The sequence below is a fragment of the Panulirus ornatus genome, chromosome 72, assembly GCF_036320965.1.
Source record: "Panulirus ornatus isolate Po-2019 chromosome 72, ASM3632096v1, whole genome shotgun sequence".
In the NCBI taxonomy this organism is placed as follows: Eukaryota; Metazoa; Arthropoda; class Malacostraca; order Decapoda; family Palinuridae; genus Panulirus; species Panulirus ornatus.
Window position 1 is genome coordinate 11,085,139 of NC_092295.1, and position 19,423 is coordinate 11,104,561.

Here is a 19,423-nt window from a genome sequence, read left to right on the forward strand (position 1 = left end):
TGTCATATGGTTGCAAAGAGTGGGCTATAGATAGGGTTTTGCGGAGGAGGGTGGATGTGTTGGAAATGAGATGTTTGAAGGCAGTATGTGGTGTGAGGTGGTTTGATCGAGTTAGTAAGAAAAGGGTAAGAGAGATGAGTGGTAATAAAAAGAGTGTGGTTGAGAGAGCAGAAGAGAGTGAGGAAAGATTGACCAAGAGCATATATGTGTCAGAGGTGGAGTGAACGAGAAGTTGGCGACCAAATTGGAGGTGGAAGGATGGAGTGAAAAAGGTTTTGAGCGATTAGGGCCTGAACACGCAGGAGGGTGAAAGGCGTGCAAGGAATAGAGTGAATTGAAACTATATAGTATACCAGGGTCAACGTGCTGTTAATGGATTAAACCAGGGCATGTGAAGCGTCTGGGGTAAACCATTGAAAGTTTCTGTGGGGCCTAGATGTGGAAAGGGAGCTGTGGTTTCGTTGCATTATCTATGACAGCTAGGGACTGAGTTTGAACGAATGTGGCCTATATTGTCTTTTCCTATCGGTACCTCGCGCGCGTGCGGCAGAAGGGGGGTGTCATTTCATGTGTGGCAGGGTGGAACGGGAATGAATAAAGGCGGCAAGTATGAATTATGTACATGCGTGTCTTTATGTGTATGTCTATGTATATACATATGTACACGTTGAAATGTACAAGTATATATATGTGCGTTTGTGGACGCGTATGTATATATATGCATATATATATACATACTGTTTCCTTGCACTACCTCGCTAACGCGGGAAACAGTGACATAACATAATAAAAGATATAATATAGATGATATCTTATCGAGGATGTAAGGCATGTGCACGAGTAAGAAGAGAGGAAAGTGATTGGTTCCCACTGAATGTCGGTTTACGGCAAGGGTGTGTGATACCTCCATGGCTGTTTAATTTGTTTATGGATGGATTTGGCAGCGGATGGAACCATGGAAGCGGAAGTGAGTCACAGGGTGGGGGAGGGGGCAAAGGTGCTAGGAGCTTTGAATACTGGGTGGAAGGCCAGAACGTTATCTTGGGGAGCAAAAATAGGTATGTTTGAAGGAATAGTGGTTCCAAAAATGTTATCATGTTATGAGGCACTGGCGATAGATGGGGTTGTGCGGAGGAGGGTAGATGTGTTGGAAATGAGATGTTTGTGGGCAATATGTGGTGTGCCTGGGGTAAACCATGGAAAGTTCTGTGGGGCCTGGTAGTAGAAAGTGAGCTGTGGTTTCGGTGCATTATTACATGACAGCTAGAGACTGTGGACGAATGGGGCCTTTGTTGTTTTTTCCTAGCGCTTCTTCTCGCATATGCCGGGGGGGGGGGGGGGGGGTGGTTATTTAATGTGTGGCGGAGTAGCGATAGGAATGAATAGAGGCAGACATTATGAATTATGTACAGGTGTATGTATGTGTATGTCTGTGTGAATATATATATGTATGAGTTGAGATGTATAGGTATGTATATTTACGTGCGTAGACGTGTATGTGTATACATCTGTATGTGGGTGGGTTGGGCCATTCTTTCCTGTTTCCTTGCGCTACCTCGCTAACGCGGGAGACAGCGACAAAGTAGAATAAATCAATATATATATTTTTTTTTTTTTTTTTTTTTTTTTTTTTTTTTTTTTTTTATACTTTGTCGCTGTCTCCCGCGTTTGCGAGGTAGCGCAAGGAAACAGACGAAAGAAATGGCCCAACCCCCCCCCCCCATACACATGTACATACACACGTCCACACACGCAAATATACATACCTACACAGCTTTCCATGGTTTACCCCAGACGCTTCACATGCCTTGATTCAATCCACTGACAGCACGTCAAACCCTGTATACCACATCGCTCCAATTCACTCTATTCCTTGCCCTCCTTTCACCCTCCTGCAGGTTCAGGCCCCGATCACACAAAATCATTTTCACTCCATCTTTCCACCTCCAATTTGGTCTCCCTCTTCTCCTCGTTCCCTCCACCTCCGACACATATATCCTCTTGGTCAATCTTTCCTCACTCATTCTCTCCATGTGCCCAAACCATTTCAAAACACCCTCTTCTGCTCTCTCAACCACGCTCTTTTTATTTCCACACATCTCTCTTACCCTTACGTTACTTACTCGATCAAACCACCTCACACCACACATTGTCCTCAAACATCTCATTTCCAGCACATCCATCCTCCTGCGCACAACTCTATCCATAGCCCACGCCTCGCAACCATACAACATTGTTGGAACCACTATTCCTTCAAACATACCCATTTTTGCTTTCCGAGATAATGTTCTCGACTTCCACACATTTTTCAAGGCTCCCAAAATTTTCGCCCCCTCCCCCACCCTATATATATATATATATATATATATATATATATATATATATATATATATATATATATATATATATATATATATATATATATATATATATATATATATATATATATATATATATATATATATATATATATATATATATATATATGTATATCTCGCTTTTTAAACCAGGTATTCCCAATCATCAGTCCTTTTTCAGCACATAAATCTACAAGCTCTTCACCATTTCCATTTACAAGTATACTTATGTAAGTAGGAGAGATGGCCAGAGAGCGTTATTGGATCACGTGTTAATTGACAGGCGCGCGAAAGAGAGACTTTTGGATGTTAATGTGCTGAGAGGTGCAACTGGAGGGATGTCTGATCATTATCTTGTGGAGGCTAAGGTGAAGATTTGTATGGGTTTTCAGGAAAGAAGAGTGAATGTTGGGGTGAAGAGGGTGGTGAGAGTAAGTGAGCTTGGGAAGGAGACTTGTGTGAGGATGTACAAGGAGAGACTGAGTACAGAATGGAAAAAGGTGAGAACAATGTAAGTAAGGGGAGTGGGGGAGGAATGGGATGTATTTAGGGAATCAGTGATGGATTGCGGAAAAGATGCTTGTGGCATGAGAAGAGTGGGAGGTGGGTTGATTAGAAAGGGTAGTGAGTGGTGGGATGAAGAAGTAAGAGTATTAGTGAAAGAGAAGAGAGAGGCATTTGGACGATTTTTGCAGGGAAAAAATGCAATTGAGTGGGAGATGTATAAAAGAAAGAGACAGGAGGTCAAGAGAAAGGTGCAAGAGGTGAAAAAAAGGGCAAATGAGAGTTGGGGTGAGAGAGTATCATTAAATTTTAGAGAGAATAAAAAGATGTTCTGAAAGGAGGTAAATAAAGTGCGTAAGACAAGGGAGCAAATGGGAACTTCAGTGAAGGGCGCAAATGGGGAGGTGATAACAAGTAGTGGTGATGTGAGAAGGAGATGGAGTGAGTATTTTGAAGGTTTGTTGAATGTGTTTGATGATAGAGTGGCAGATATAGGGTGTTTTGGTCGAGGTGGTGTGCAAAGTGAGAGGGTTAGGGAAAATGATTTGGTAAACAGAGAAGAGGTAGTAAAAGATTTGCGGAAGATGAAAGCCGGCAAGGCAGCAGGTTTGGATGGTATTGCAGTGGAATTTATTAAAAAAGGGGGTGACTGTATTGTTGACTGGTTGGTAAGGTTATTCAATGTATGTATGACTCATGGTGAGGTGCCTGAGGATTGGCGGAATGCGTGCATAGTGCCATTGTACAAAGGCAAAGGGGATAAGAGTGAGTGCTCAAATTACAGAGGTATAAGTTTGTTGAGTACTGTTGGTAGATTATATGGGAGGGTATTGATTGAGAGGGTGAAGGTATGTACAGAGCATCAGATTGGGGAAGAGCAGTGTGGTTTCAGAAGTGGTAGAGGATGTGTGGATCAGGTGTTTGCTTTGAAGAATGTATGTGAGAAATACTTAGAAAAGCAAATGGATTTGTATGTAGCATTTATGGATCTGGAGAAGGCATATGATAGAGTTGATAGAGATGCTCTGTGGAAGGTATTAAGAATATATGGTGTGGGAGGCAAGTTGTTAGAAGCAGTGAAAAGTTTTTATCGAGGATGTAAGGCATGTGTACGTGTAGGAAGAGAGGAAAGTGATTGGTTCTCAGTGAATGTAGGTTTGCGGCAGGGGTGTGTGATGTCTCCATGGTTGTTTAATTTGTTTATGGATGGGGTTGTTAGGTAGGTGAACGCAAGAGTTTTGGAAAGAGGGGCAAGTATGAAGTCTGTTGTGGATGAGAGAGCTTGGGAAAAAAAAAAAAAAAAAAAAAAATATATATATGTATATATATATATATATATATATATATATATATATATATATATATATATATATATATATATATATATATATATATATATATATATATATATATATATATATATATATATATATATATATATATATATATATATATATTTATATCTTTTTTTTTTTTTTTGCTTTGTCGCTGTCTCCCGCGTTTGCGAGGTAGCACAAGGAAGCAGACGAAAGAAATGGCCCAACCCACCCCCATACACATTATATACATACACGTCCACAAACGCAAATATACATATCTACATAGCTTTCCATGCTTTACCCCAGACGCTTCACATGCCCTGATTCAGTTCACTGACAGCACGTCAACCCCGGTATACCACATCGATCCAATTCACTCTATTCCTTGCGCTCCTTTCACCCTCCTGCATGTTCAGGCCCCGATCACACAAAATCTTTTTCACTCCATCTTTCCACCTCCAATTTGGTCTCCCTCTTCTTGTTCAATCCACCTCCGACACATATATCCTCTTGGTTAATGTTTCTTCACTCATTCTCTCCATGTGCCCAAACCATTTCAAAACACCCTCCTCTGCTCTCTCAACCACGCTCTTTTTATTTCCACACATCTCTCTTACCCTTACGTTACTTACCCGATCAAACCACCTCACACCACACATTGTCCTTAAACATATCATTTCCAGCACATCCATCCTCCTGCGCACAACTCTATCCATAGCCCACGCCTCGCAACCATACAACATTTTTGGAACCACTATTCCTTCAAACATACCCATTTTTGCTTTCCGAGATAATGTTCTCGACTTCCACACATTCTTCAAGGCTCCCAGGATTTTCGCCCCCTCCCCCACACTATGATCCACTTCCGCTTCCATGGTTCCATCCGCTGCCAGATCCACTCCCAGATATGTAAAACACTTTACTTCCTCTAGTTTTTCTCCATTCAAACTTACCTCCCAATTGACTTGACCCTCAACCCTACTGTACCTAATTACCTTGCTCTTATTCACATTTACTCTTAACTTTCTTCTTTCACACACTTTACCAAACTCAGTCACCAGCTTCTGCAGTTTCTCACATGAATCAGCCACCAGCGCTGTATCATCAGCGAACAACAACTGACTCACATCCCAAGCTCTCTCATCCCCAACAGACTTCATACCTGCCCCTTTTTCCAAAACTCTTGCATTCACCTCCCTAACAATCCCATCCATAAACAAATTAAACAACCATGGAGACATCACACACCCCTGCCGCAAACCTACATTCACTGAGAACCAATCACTTTCCTCTCTTCATACACGTACACATGCCTTACATCCTCGATAAAAACTTTTTACTGCTTCTAACAACTTGCCTCCCACACCATATTTTCTTAATACCTTCCACAGAGCATCTCTATCAAGTCTATCATATGCCTTCTCCAGATCCATAAATGCTACATACAAATCCATTTGCTTTTCTAAGTATTTCTCACATACATTCTTCAAAGCAAACACCTGATCCACACATCCTCTACCACTTCTGAAACCACACTGCTCTTCCCCAATCTGATGCTCTGTACATGCCTTCACCCTCTCAATCAATATCCTCCCATATAATCTACCAACAGTACTCAACAAACTTATACCTCTGTAATTTGAGCACTCACTCTTATCCCCTTTGCCTTTGTACAATGGCACTATGCACGCATTCCGCCAATCCTCAGACACCTCACCATGAGTCATACATACAGTAAATAACCTTACCAACCAGTCAATAATACAGTCACCCCCTTTTTTAATAAATTCCACTGCAATACCATTCAAACCTGCTGCCTTGCCGGCTCTCATCTTCCGCAAAGCTTTTACTACCTCTTCTCTGTTTACCAAATCATTTTCCCTAACCCTCTCACTTTGCACACCACCTCGACCAAAACACCCTATATCTGCCACTCTATCATCAAACACATTCAACAAACCTTCAAAATCTCACTCCATCTCCTTCTCACATCACCACTACTTGTTATCACCTCCCCATTTGCGCCCTTCACTGAAGTTCCCATTTGCTCCCTTGTCTTACGCACTTTATTTACCTCCTTCCAGAACATCTTTTTATTCTCCCTAAAATTTAATGATACTCTCTCACCCCAACTCTCATTTGCCCTCTTTTTCACCTCTTGCACCTTTGATTAGAAAGGGTAGTCAGTGGTGGGATGAAGAAGTAAGATTATTAGTGAAAGAGAAGAGAGAGGCATTTGGACGATTTTTGCAGGGAAAAAATGCAATTGAGTGGGAGATGTATAAAAGAAAGAGACAGGAGGTCAAGAGAAATATATATATATATATATATATATATATATATATATATATATATATATATATATATATATATATATATATATATATATATATATATATATATATATATATATATATATATATATATATATATTGAAAAGGATCACAATTTTGCGCGTGATCAAGATATTCCTATGAGTCCACGGGGAAAATGAAACACGAAAATTTCCCAAGTGCACTTTCGTGTAATAATCACATCATCAGAGGAGACACAAGAGAGGAATATAACTGTCAGTTGATATACATCGAAGAGACGAAGCTAGGACGCCATTTGGTGAACATGTGATTGTCCAAAACATACAACGAGCGTTCATAAACTCATCATTTTACAAATCTCATCAACAATAAAGTTATCTAATTTGTATAGACCATCACTAATATTAAGGTTATAATTCTTTGTGTATTTAATAATAGAAGATTCAATGATATTTCTCTTGGTAATAGAGTTAACAACTGATATGGCGTTACTCCAGTCAATACAATGATCATAGTTTTTAACATGATTAAACAAGGCATTTGATTCTTGTCCCGTTCTTATACTATATTTATGTTGCTTAAGTCTAACAGAAAGATCCTTACCAGTCTGACCAACATAAATTTTATCACAGTATCCACAAGGAACTTTATAGATGCAACCAAGAGAATTTTGTGGTGAATTCCTGATTAAGATATTATTTATAGTATTATTGTTGCTAAAGGCAACATTTACATTAAAGGATTTCAGGAACATGGGAAGCAAAGTGAAATTATTATTAAAAGGGAGAACTAAAAGATTCTTGTTGTCAATGGGAGGTTTGGGCTCAACTCTATAAAATGATTTCTTTGCTAACTTAAGGGATTTATCAATGAAAGATCTAGGGTACTTTAACTTAGATCCAATAGAATATATCTTCTCAAACTCATCATCAATAAACTCTGGACTGCAAATACGTAATGCCCTAAGGAACATAGATTGAAATGATGATAATCTAACTTTGTCATGTTGAGATGAGTAATAATGGATATATGAGCGTACATTGGTGGGTTTTCTGTATATGCTAAACTTAAACTTGTTTCCTTGTCTATGGATCATGCAATCTAAAAATGGTAACATACCATTACTTTCATTTTCTAAAGTAAATTTAATGGAAGGTACTAAATTGTTGAGTAAGGGGAGAAATATTTGTAAATTTTCATTTGTTGGCCAAACACAAAGAACATCATCTATATACCAAAACCAAATTGCATTAGAAGGTAAGATATCCTTTAGTAATTTTGTTTCAAAAAATTCCATATAAAGATTACTTAGTACAGGTGAAAGAGGGTTACCCATTGCCATACCAAATTTTTGAGCATAATAATATCCATTAAATTGAAATACACAGTTTTTTATACACAATTTTATCAGTTCAATGAAATTAGACTTTGAAACAGGTAATTGAATATCATCCAGGACATCAAATAAATATTCTAAAAGGTCATCAACTGGAACTTTAGTGAAAAGTGAGGAAACATCAAAGCTAACTAGTTTGAAATCAAAATTAATATTGATACTGTTTAGCTTATTGACTAAATCTACGTTGCTCATGATATTAGAATTTGATACCTTACCCACTAAAGGGCTTAATAAGGAAACTAACCATTTTGATAATTTATATGTGATGGAGCCTACTGAACTCACTATAGGTCTTGCTGGAAAATTTTGTTTATGTGTTTTGATAAGTCCATACATATATGGCAATGAACGGGACAAAGATGACAAATTTTTGATTAGAGAAATGTTACCTTTCAACAACAACTTCATTTCTTAATTGAAGTGAGAATTAACTGCTTCTAAGGGATTTTTACTAAGTTTAGAATATGTTGTGTTATCATTTAGATGTGATTATTACACGAAAGTGCACTTGGGAACTTTTCGTGTTTCATTTTCCCCGTGGACTCATAGGAATATATATATATATATATATATATATATATATATATATATATATATATATATATATATATATATATATATATATATATATATATATATATATATATATATATATATATATATTTATATATATATATATATATATATATATATATATATATATATATATATATATATATATATATATATATATATATATATATATATATATATATATATATATATATATATATATATACAAATCCATTTGCTTTTCTAAGTATTTCTATCATACATTCTTCAAAGCAAACAGCTCCCCCCGCTCCTTTCCCTTTCAGTCGCCTTCTACGACACGCAGGCAATACGTGGGAAGTATTCTTCCTCCCCTATCCCCTATATATATATATATATATATATATATATATATATATATATATATATATATATATATATATATATATATATATATATATGTATATATATACACATATATATATATATATATATATATATATATATATATATATATATATATATATATATATATATATATATATATATATATATATATATATATATATATATATATATATATATGTGTATATATATATACACATATATATATATATACACACACATATATATATATATATATATATATATATATATATATATATATATATATATATATATATATATATATATATATATATATATATATATATATATATATATATATATACACATATATATATATATATATATATATATATATATATATATATATATATATATATATATATATATATATATATATATATATATATATATATATATATATATATATATATATATATATATATATATATATATATATATTCATCTTTGTCGCTGTCTCCCACGTAGCGAGGTACGCAAGGAAACAGACGAAGGAATGGCCCAATCCACCAACATACGGATGTATATATACATACGCGTCCACACACGCACATATACATACCTATACATATCAACGCATATATATATATATATATATATATATATATATATATATATATATATATATATATATATATATATATATATATATATATATATATATATATATATATATATATATATATATATATTTTTTTTTTTTTTTTTATTTTTCGCTGTCTCCCGCGTCTGCGAGGTAGCGCAAGGAAACAGACGAAAGTATTGGCCCAACCCACCCCCATACACATGCCTTGATTCAATCCACTGACAGCAAGTGAACCCCGGTATACCACACCATTCCAATTCACTCTATTCTTTGCCCTCCTTTCACCCTCCTGCATGTTCAGGCCCCGATCACACAAAATCTTTTTCACTCCATCTTTCCACCTCCAATTTGGTCTCCCTCTTCTCCTTGTTCCCTCCACCTCCGAAACATATATCCTCTTGGTCAATCTTTCCTCACTCATTCTCTCCATGTGACCAAACCATTTCAAAACACCCTCTTCTGCTCTCTCAACCACGCTCTTTTTATTTCCACACATCTCTCTTACCCTTACGTTACTTACAGGATCAAACCACCTCACACCACACATTGTCCTCAAACATCTCATTTCCAGCACATCCATCCTCCTGCGCACAACTCTATCCATAGTCTACGCCTCGCAACCATACAACATTGTTGGAACCACTGTTCCTTCAAACATACCCATTTTTGCTTTCCGAGATAATGTTCTCGACTTCCACACATTCTTCAAGGCTTCCAGAATTTTCGCCCCCTCACCCACCCTATGATCCACTTCCACTTCCATGGTTCCATCCGCTGCCAGATCCATTCCCAGATATCTAAAACACTTCACTTCCTCCAGTTTTTCTCCATTCAAACTCACCTCCCAATTGAATTGACCCTCAACCCTACTGTACCTAATAACCTTGCTCTTATTCACATTTACTCTTAACTTTCTTCTTTCACACACTTTACCAAACTCAGTCACCAGCTTCTGCAGTTTCTCACATGAATCAGCCACCAGCGCTGTATCATCAGCGAACAACAACTGACTCACTTCCCAAGCTCTCTCATCCCCAACAGACTTCATACTTGCCCCTCTTTCCAAAACTCTTGCATTTACCTCCCTAACAACCCCATCCATAAACAAATTAAACAACCAGGGAGACATCACACATCCCTGCCGCAAACCTACATTCACTAAGAACCAATCACCTGACTCTCTTCCTACACGTACACATGCCTTACATCCTCGATAAAAACTTTTCACCTCTTCTACCAACTTGCCTCCCACACCATATATTCTTAATACCTTCCACAGCACATCTCTATCAACTCTATCATATGCCTTCTCCAGATCCATAAATGCTACATACAAATCCATTTGCTTTTCTAATTATTTCTCACATACATTCTTCAAAGCATTCCCGCGTTTGCGAGGTAGCGCAAGGAAACAGACCAAAGAAATAGCCCAACCCACCCCCATACACATGTATATACATACGTCCACACACGCAAATATACATACCTACACAGCTTTCCATGGTTTGCCCCAGACGCTTCACATGCCCTGATTGAATCCACTGACAGCACGTCAACCCCGGTATACCACATCGATCCAATTCACTCTATTCCTTGCCCTCCTTTCACCCTCCTGCATGTTCAGGCCCCGATCACACAAAATCTTTTTCACTCCATCTTTCCACCTCCAATTTGGTCTCCCACTTCTCCTCGTTCCCTCCACCTCCGACACATATATCCTCTTGGTCAATATATCCTCACTTATTCTCTCCATGTGCCCAAACCATTTCAAAACACCCTCTTCTGCTCTGTCAACCACGCTCTTTTTATTTCCACACATCTCTCTTACCCTTACGTTACTTACTCGATCAAACCACCTCACACGACAGATCGTCCTCAAGCATCTCATTTCCAGCACATCTATCCTCCTGCGCATGACTCTATCCATAGCCCACGCCTCGCAACCATACAACATTGTTGGAACCACTGTTCCTTCAAACATACCCATTTTTGCTTTCCGAGATAATGTTCTCGACTTCCACACATTCTTCAAGGCTCCTAGGATTTTCGCCCCCTCCCCCACCCTATGATTCACTTCCGCTTCCATGGTTCTATCCGCTGCCAGATCCACTCCCAGATATCTAAAACACTTTACTTCCTCCAGTTTTTCTCCCTTCAATCTTACCTCCCAATTGACTTGACCCTCAACCCTACTGTACCTAATAACCTTGCTCTTATTCACATTTACTCTTAAATTTCTTCTTTCACACACTTTACCAAACTCAGTCACCAGCTTCTGCAGTTTCTCACATGAATCAGCCACCAGCGCTGTATCATCAGCGAACAACAACTGACTCACTTCCCAAGCTCTCTCATCCACAACAGACTTCATACTTGCCCCTCTTTCCAAAACTCTTGCATTCACCTCCCTAACAACCCTACTGTAAACAAATTAAACAACACCCCTGCCGCAAACCTACATTCGCTGAGAACAAATCACTTTCCTCTCTTCCTACACGTACACATGCCTTACATCCTCGATAAAAACTTTTCACTGCTTCTAACAACTTGCCTCCCTCACCATTTATTCTTAATACCTTCCACAAAGCATCTCTATCAACTCTATCATATGCCTTCTCCAGATCCATAAATGCTATAAACAAATCCATTTGCTTTTCTAAGTACTTCTCACATATATTCTTCAAAGCAAACACCTGATCCACACATCCTCTACCACTTCTGAAACCACACTGCTCTTCCCCAATCTGATGCTCTGTACATGCCTTCACCATCTCAATCAATACCCTCCCATATAATTTACCAGGAATAGTAAACAAACTTTTACCTCTGTAATTTGAGCACTCACTCTTATCCCCTTTGCCTTTGTACAATGGCACTATGCACCCATTCCGCCAATCCTCAGGCACCTCACCATGAGTCATACATACATTAAATTACCTTACCAACCAGTCAAACAATACAGTCACACCCTTTTTTAATAAATTCCACTGCAATACCATCCAAACCTGCTGCCTTGCCGGCTTTCATCTTCCGCAAAGCTTTTACTACCTCTTCTCTGTTTACCAAATCATTTTCCCCAACCCTCTCACTTTGCACACCACCTCGACCAAAACACCCTATATCTGCCACTCTATCATCAAACACATTCAACAAACCTTCAAAATACTCACTCCATCTCCTTCTCACATCACCACTACTTGTTATCACCTCCCCATTTGCGCCCTTCACTGATATAGGGTGTTTTGGTCGAGGTGGTGTATATATATGTATATATATATATATATATATATATATATATATATATATATATATATATATATATATATATATATATATATATATATATATATATATTTATATATATATATATATATATATATATATATATATATATATATATATATATATATATATATATATATATATATATATATATATATATATATATATATATATATATATATATATATATATATATATATATATATATATATATATATATATATATTATCCCTGGGGATAGGGGTGAAAGAATACTTCCCACGCATTCCTCACGTGTCGTAGAAGGCGACTAGAGGGGACGGGAGAGGGGGGCCAGAAATCTTCCCCTCCTTGTATTTTAACTTTCTAAAAATGGGAAACAGAAGGAGTCCCGCGGTGAGTGCTCATCCTCCTCGTAGACTCAGATTGGGGTGTCTAAATGTGTGTGGATGTAACCAAGATATGAAAAAAAGGAGAGATAGGTAGTATGTTTGAGGAGAGGAACCTGGATGTTTTGGCTCTGAGTGAAACGAAGCTCAAGGGTAAAGGGGAAGAGTGGTTTGGGAATGTCTTGGGAGTAAAGTCAGGGGTAAGTGAGAGGACAAGAGCAAGGGAAGGAGCAGCAGTACTCCTGAAACAGGAGTTGTGGAGTATGTGATAGAATGTAAGAAAGTAAATTCTCGATTAATATGGGTAAAACTGAAAGTTGATGGAGAGAGATGGGTGATTATTGGTGCATATGCACCTGGGCATGAGAAGAAAGATCATGAGAGGCAAGTGTTTTGGGAGCAGCTGAATGAGTGTGTTAGTGGTTTTAATGCACGAGACCGAGTTATAGTGATGGGTGATTTGAATGCAAAGGTGAGTAATGTGGCAGTTGAGGGAATAATCGGTTTACATGGGATGTTCAGCGTTGTAAATGGAAATGGTGAAGAGCTTGTAGATTTATGTGCTGAAAAAGGACTGGTGATTGGGAATACCTGGTTTAAAAAGCGAGATATACATAAGTATACGTATGTAAGTAGGAGAGATGGCCAGAGAGCGTTATTGGATTACGTGTTAATTGACAGGCGCGCGAAAGAGAGACTTTTGGATGTTAATGTGCTGAGAGGTGCAACTGGAGGGATGTTTGATCATTATCTTGTGGAGGCTAAGGTGAAGATTTGTATGGGTGTTCAGAAAAGAAGAGTGAATGTTGAGGTGAAGAGGGTGGTGAGAGTAAGTGAGCTTGGGAAGGAGACTTGTGTGAATAAGTACCAGGAGAGACTGAGTACAGAATGGAAAAAGGTGAGAACAATGGAAGTAAGGGAGTGGGGGAGGAATGGGATGTACTTAGGGAAGTAGTGATGGATTGCGCAAAAGATGCTTGTGGCATGAGAAGCGTGGCAGGTGGGTTGATTAGAAAGGGTAGTGAGTGGTGGGATGAGGAAGTAAGATTATTAGTGAAAGAGAAGAGAGAGGCATTTGGACGATTTTTGCAGGGAAAAAATGAAATCGAGTGGGAGATGTATAAAAGAAAGAGACAGGAGGTCTAGAGAAAGGTGCAAGAGGTGAAGAAGAGGGCAAATGAGAGTTGGGGTGAGAGAGTATCATTAAATTTTAGGGAGAATAAAAAGATGTTCTGGAAGGAGGTAAATAAAGTGCGTAAGACAAGGGAGCAAATGGGAACTTCAGTGAAGGGCGCTAATGGGGAGGTGATAAAAAGTAGTGGTGATGTGAGAAAGAGATGGAGTGAGTATTTTGAAGGTTTGTTGAATGTGTTTGATGATAGAGTGGCAGATATAGGGTGTTTTGGTCGAGGTGGTGTGCAAAGTGAGAGGGTTAGGGAAAATGATTTGGTAAACAGAGAAGAGTTAGTAAAAGCTTTGCGGAAGATGAAAGCCGGCAAGGTAGCAGGTTTGGATGATATTGCAGTGGAATCTATTAAAAAAGGGTGTGACTGTATTGTTTGACTGCTTGGTAAATTTATTTATTTTATGTATGACTCTTGGTGAGGTGTCTGAGGATTGGCGGAATGGGTGCATAGTGCAATTGTACAAAGGCAAAGGGGATAAGAGTGAGTGCTCAAATTACAGAGGTAAAAGTTTGTTTAGTATTCCTGGTAAATTATATGGGAGGGTATTGATTGAGATGGTGAAGGTATGTACAGAGCATCAGATTGGGGAAGAGCAGTGTGGTTTCAGAAGTGGTAGAGGATGTGTGGATCAGGTGTTTGCTTTGAAGAATGTATATGAGAAGTACTTAGAAAAGCAAATGGATTTGTTTATAGCATTTATGGATCTGGAGAAGGCATATGATAGAGTTGATAGAGATGCTCTGTGGAAGGTATTAAGAAAATATGGTGTGGGAGGCAAGTTGTTAGAAGCAGTGAAAAGTTTTTATCGAGGATGTAAGGCATGTTTACGTGTAGGAATAGAGGAAAGTGATTTGTTCTCAGTGAATGTAGGTTTGCGGCAGGGGTGTGTGATGTCTCCATGGTTGTTTGATTTGTTTATGGATGGGGTTGTTAGGGAGGTGAATGCAAGAGTTTTGGAAAGAGGCGAAGTATGAAGTCTGTTGTGGATGAGGGAGCTTGGGAAGTGAGTCAGTTGTCGTTCGCTGATGATACAGCGCTGGTGGCTGATTCATGTGAGAAACTGCAGAAGCTGGTGACTGAGTTTGGTAAAGTGTGTGAAAGAAGAAAGTTAAGAGTAAATGTGAATAAGAGCAAGGTTATTAGGTACAGTAGTGTTGAGGGTCAAGTCAATTGGGAGGTAAGATTGAAGGGAGAAAAACTGGAGGAAGTAAAGTGTTTTAGATATCTGGGAGTGGATCTGGCAGCGGATGGAACCATGGAAGCGGAAGTGAATCATAGGGTGGGGGAGGGGGCGAAAATCCTAGGAGCCTTCAAGAATGTGTGGAAGTCGAGAACATTATCTCGGAAAGCAAAAATGGGTATGTTTGAAGGAATAGTGATTCCAACAATGTTGTATGGTTGCGAGGCATGGGCTATGGATAGAGTCATGCGCAGGAGGGTGGATGTGCTGGAAATGAGATGTTTGAGGACAATGTGTGGTGTGAGGTGGTTTGATGTAGTAAGTAAGTAAGAGAGATGTGTGGAAATAAAAAGAGTGTGGTTGAGAGAGCAGAGGAGGGTGTTTTGAGATGGTTTGGTCACATGGAGGGAATGAGTGAGGAAAGATTGCCCAAGAGGATATATGTGTCGGAGGTGGAGGGAACGAGGAGAAGTGGGAGACGAAATTGAAGGTGGAAAGATGGAGTAGAAAAAGATTTTGAGTGATCGGGGCCTGAACATGCAGGATGGTGAAAGGCGTGCAAGGAATAGAGTGAATTGGAACGATGTGGTATACCGGGGTCGACGTTCTGTCAATGGATTGAACCAGGGCATGTGAAGCGTCTGGGTTAAACCATGGAAAGTTTTGTGGGGCCTGGATGTGGAGAGGGAGCTGTGGTTTCGGTGCATTATTACATGACAGCTAGAGACTGAGTGTGATCGAATGGGGCCTTTGTTGTCCTTTCCTAGCGCTACCTCGCACACATGAGGGCGGGACGGGGATGTAATTCCATGTGTGGCGAGGTGGCGATGTGAACAAATAAAGGCAGACAGTATGAATTATGTACATTTGTATATATGTATATGTTTGTGTGTGTATATATATATATGTACATTGAGATGTATAAGTATGTATATTTCCGTGTGTTGACGTGTATGTATATACATGTGTATATGGGCGGTTGGGCCATTGTATCGTCTGTCTCCCGCGTTAACGAGGTAGCGCAAGGAAACAGACGAAAGAATGGCCCAACCCGCCCACATACACATGTATATACATACACGTCCACACACGCAAATATACATACCTATACATCTCAATGTACACATATATATTTAAACACGCAGACATACACATATACACACATGTACATAATTCATACTGTATGCCTTTATTTGTTCCCATCGCCACCTCGCCACACATGGAATTACATCCCCGTCCCCCCCTCATGTGTGCGAGGTAGCGCTAGGAAAGGACAACAAAGGCCCCATTCGATCACACTCAGTCTCTAGCTGTCATGTAATAATGCACCGAAACCACAGCTCCCTCTCCATATCCAGGCCCCACACAACTTTCCATGGTTTACCCCAGACGCTTCACATGCCCTGGTTCAATCCATTGACAGCACGTCGACCCCGGTATACCACATCGTTCCAATTCACTCTATTCCTTGCACGCCAATAAAGTTATCTAATTTGTACAGACCATCACTAATATTAAGAGAATAATCATTTGTGTATGTAATAATAGAGGATTCAATGATATTTCTCTTGGTAATAGAGTTAGAGTTGATAACTGAGATGGCATTACTCCAGTCAATACAATGATCATAGTTTCTAACGTGATTTAACAAGGCATTTGAATCTTGTCCCGTTCCTATAATATATTTATGTTGCTTAAGTCTAACAGAAATATCCTTACCGGTTTGCCCAACGTAAAAGTTATCACAATTTCCACATGTCGCTTTATAGATGCATCCAAAAGAATTTTCTGGTGAATTCCTGATTAAGATATACCTTATAGTATTATTGTTGCTGAAGGCAACTGCATACTTGCCCTTCTTTCGAAAACTCTTGCATTCAACTAACAACCCCATCCATAAACAAATTAAACAACCATGGAGACATCACGCATCTCTGCCGTAAACCAACATTCACTGAGAACCAATCACTTTCCTCTCTTCCTACACGTACACATGCCTTGCATCCTCGATAAAAACTTTTCAATGCTTCTAACAACTTTCCTTCCACACCATATATTCTTAATTTCCTTTCACAGAGCATCTCTATCAACTCTGTCATATGACTTCTCCAGAACCATAAATGCTACATACAAATCCATTTGCTTTTCTAAGTATTTCTCACATACTTTCTTCTAAGCAAATACCTGATCCACACATCCTCTACCTATTTTGAAACCATACTGCTCTTCCCCAATCTGATGCTCTATACATGCCTTCAACCTCTCAATTAATACCCTCCCATATAATTTCCCAGGAATACTCAGCAAACGTATACCTATGTAATTTGAGCACTCACCTTTATCCCCTTTGCCTTTGTACAATGGCAGTATGCAAGCATTCCGCCAATCCTCAGGCACCTCACCATGAGTCATACATACATTAAATAACCTTTGCAATCAGTCAACAATACAGTCACCCCCTTTCTTAATAAATTCCCATGCAATACCATCGAAACCCGCTGCCTTGCCGGCTTACATCTTCTGCAAAGCTTTTACTACCTCTTCTCTGTTTACCAAATCATTCTCCCCAACCCTCTCTCTTTGCACACTACCTCGATCAAAACACCCTATATCTGCCACTCTATCATGGACCACATTCAACAAACCTGAACAAACTCACTCCATCTTTTTCTCACATCACCACTACTTGTTATCACCTCCCCATTAGCCACCTTCACTGAACTTGCCATTTGTTCCCTTGTCTCTCGCACTGTATTTACCTCCTTCCAACACATCTTTTAATTTTCCCTAAAATTTAATGATACTCTCTCATCCCAAATCTCATTTGCCCTCTTTTTTACCTCTTGCACCTTTCTCTTGACCTCTTGCCTCGTTTTTCATGTATATCCCAGTTATTTGCATTATTTCCCCGTAAGAAAGGTCCAAATGCCTCTCTCTTCTCTTTCACTAATAATCTTACTTCTTCATCCCACCAATCACTACCCTTTCTAATCTGCCCACCTCCCACATTTCTCATGCTAGAAGCATCTTTTGCGCAAGCCATCACTGCTTCTCTAGATACATCCCATTCCTCCCCCGCTCCCCTTACGTCCTTGTTCTCACCTTTTTCCATTCTGTACTCAGTCTCTCCTGGTACTTACTCTCAAAGGTCTCCTTCCCAAGCTCACTTTCTCTCACGACTCTCTTCACCCCAACATTCTCTCTTCTTTTCTGAAAACCTCTACAAATCTTCACCTTAGCCTCCACAAGATAATGATCAGACATCCCTCCAGTTCCACCTCTCAGAACATTAACATCCAAAAGTCTCTCTTTCGTGCGTCTATCAATTAACACGTAATCCAATAACGCTCTCTAGCCATCTCTCCTACTTACATACGTATACTTATGTATATCTCGCTTTTTAAACCAGGTATTCCCAATCACCAGTCCTTTTTCAGCACATAAATCTACAAGCTCCTCATCATTTCCATTTACAACACTGAACACTCCATGTATACCAATTATTCCCTCAACTGCCACATTACTCACCTTTGCATTCAAATCACCCATCACTATAACCCGGTCTTGTGCATCAAAACCACTAACACACTCATTCAGCTGCTCCCAAAACACTTGCCTCTCATGATCTTTCTTCTCATGCCCTGGTGCATATGCACCAATAATCACCCATCTCTCTCCATCAACTTTCAGTTTTTCCCATATCAATCTAGAATTTATTTCTTGCACTCTATCATTGTACAAAGGCAAAGGGGATACGAGTGAATGCTCAAATTACAGAGGTTTAAGTTTGTTGAGTATTCCTGGTAAATTATATGGGAGGGTATTGATTGAGAGGGTGAAGGCATGTACAGAGCATCAGATTGGGGAATAGCAGTTTGGTTTCAGAAGTGGTAGAGGATGTGTGGATCAGGTGTTTGCTTTGAAGAGTGTATGTGAGAAATATTTAGAAGAACAAATGGATTTGTATGT

The 19,423-nt window shown here is 38.8% G+C and overlaps 1 protein-coding gene across 1 annotated transcript in view; it reads left to right on the forward strand.

Moving 5' to 3' along the window:
- LOC139748138 (uncharacterized) overlaps nt 1–19,423 on the forward strand; it is a 195,902-nt gene that overhangs the window by 17,424 nt on the left and 159,055 nt on the right. The window lies entirely within an intron of this gene.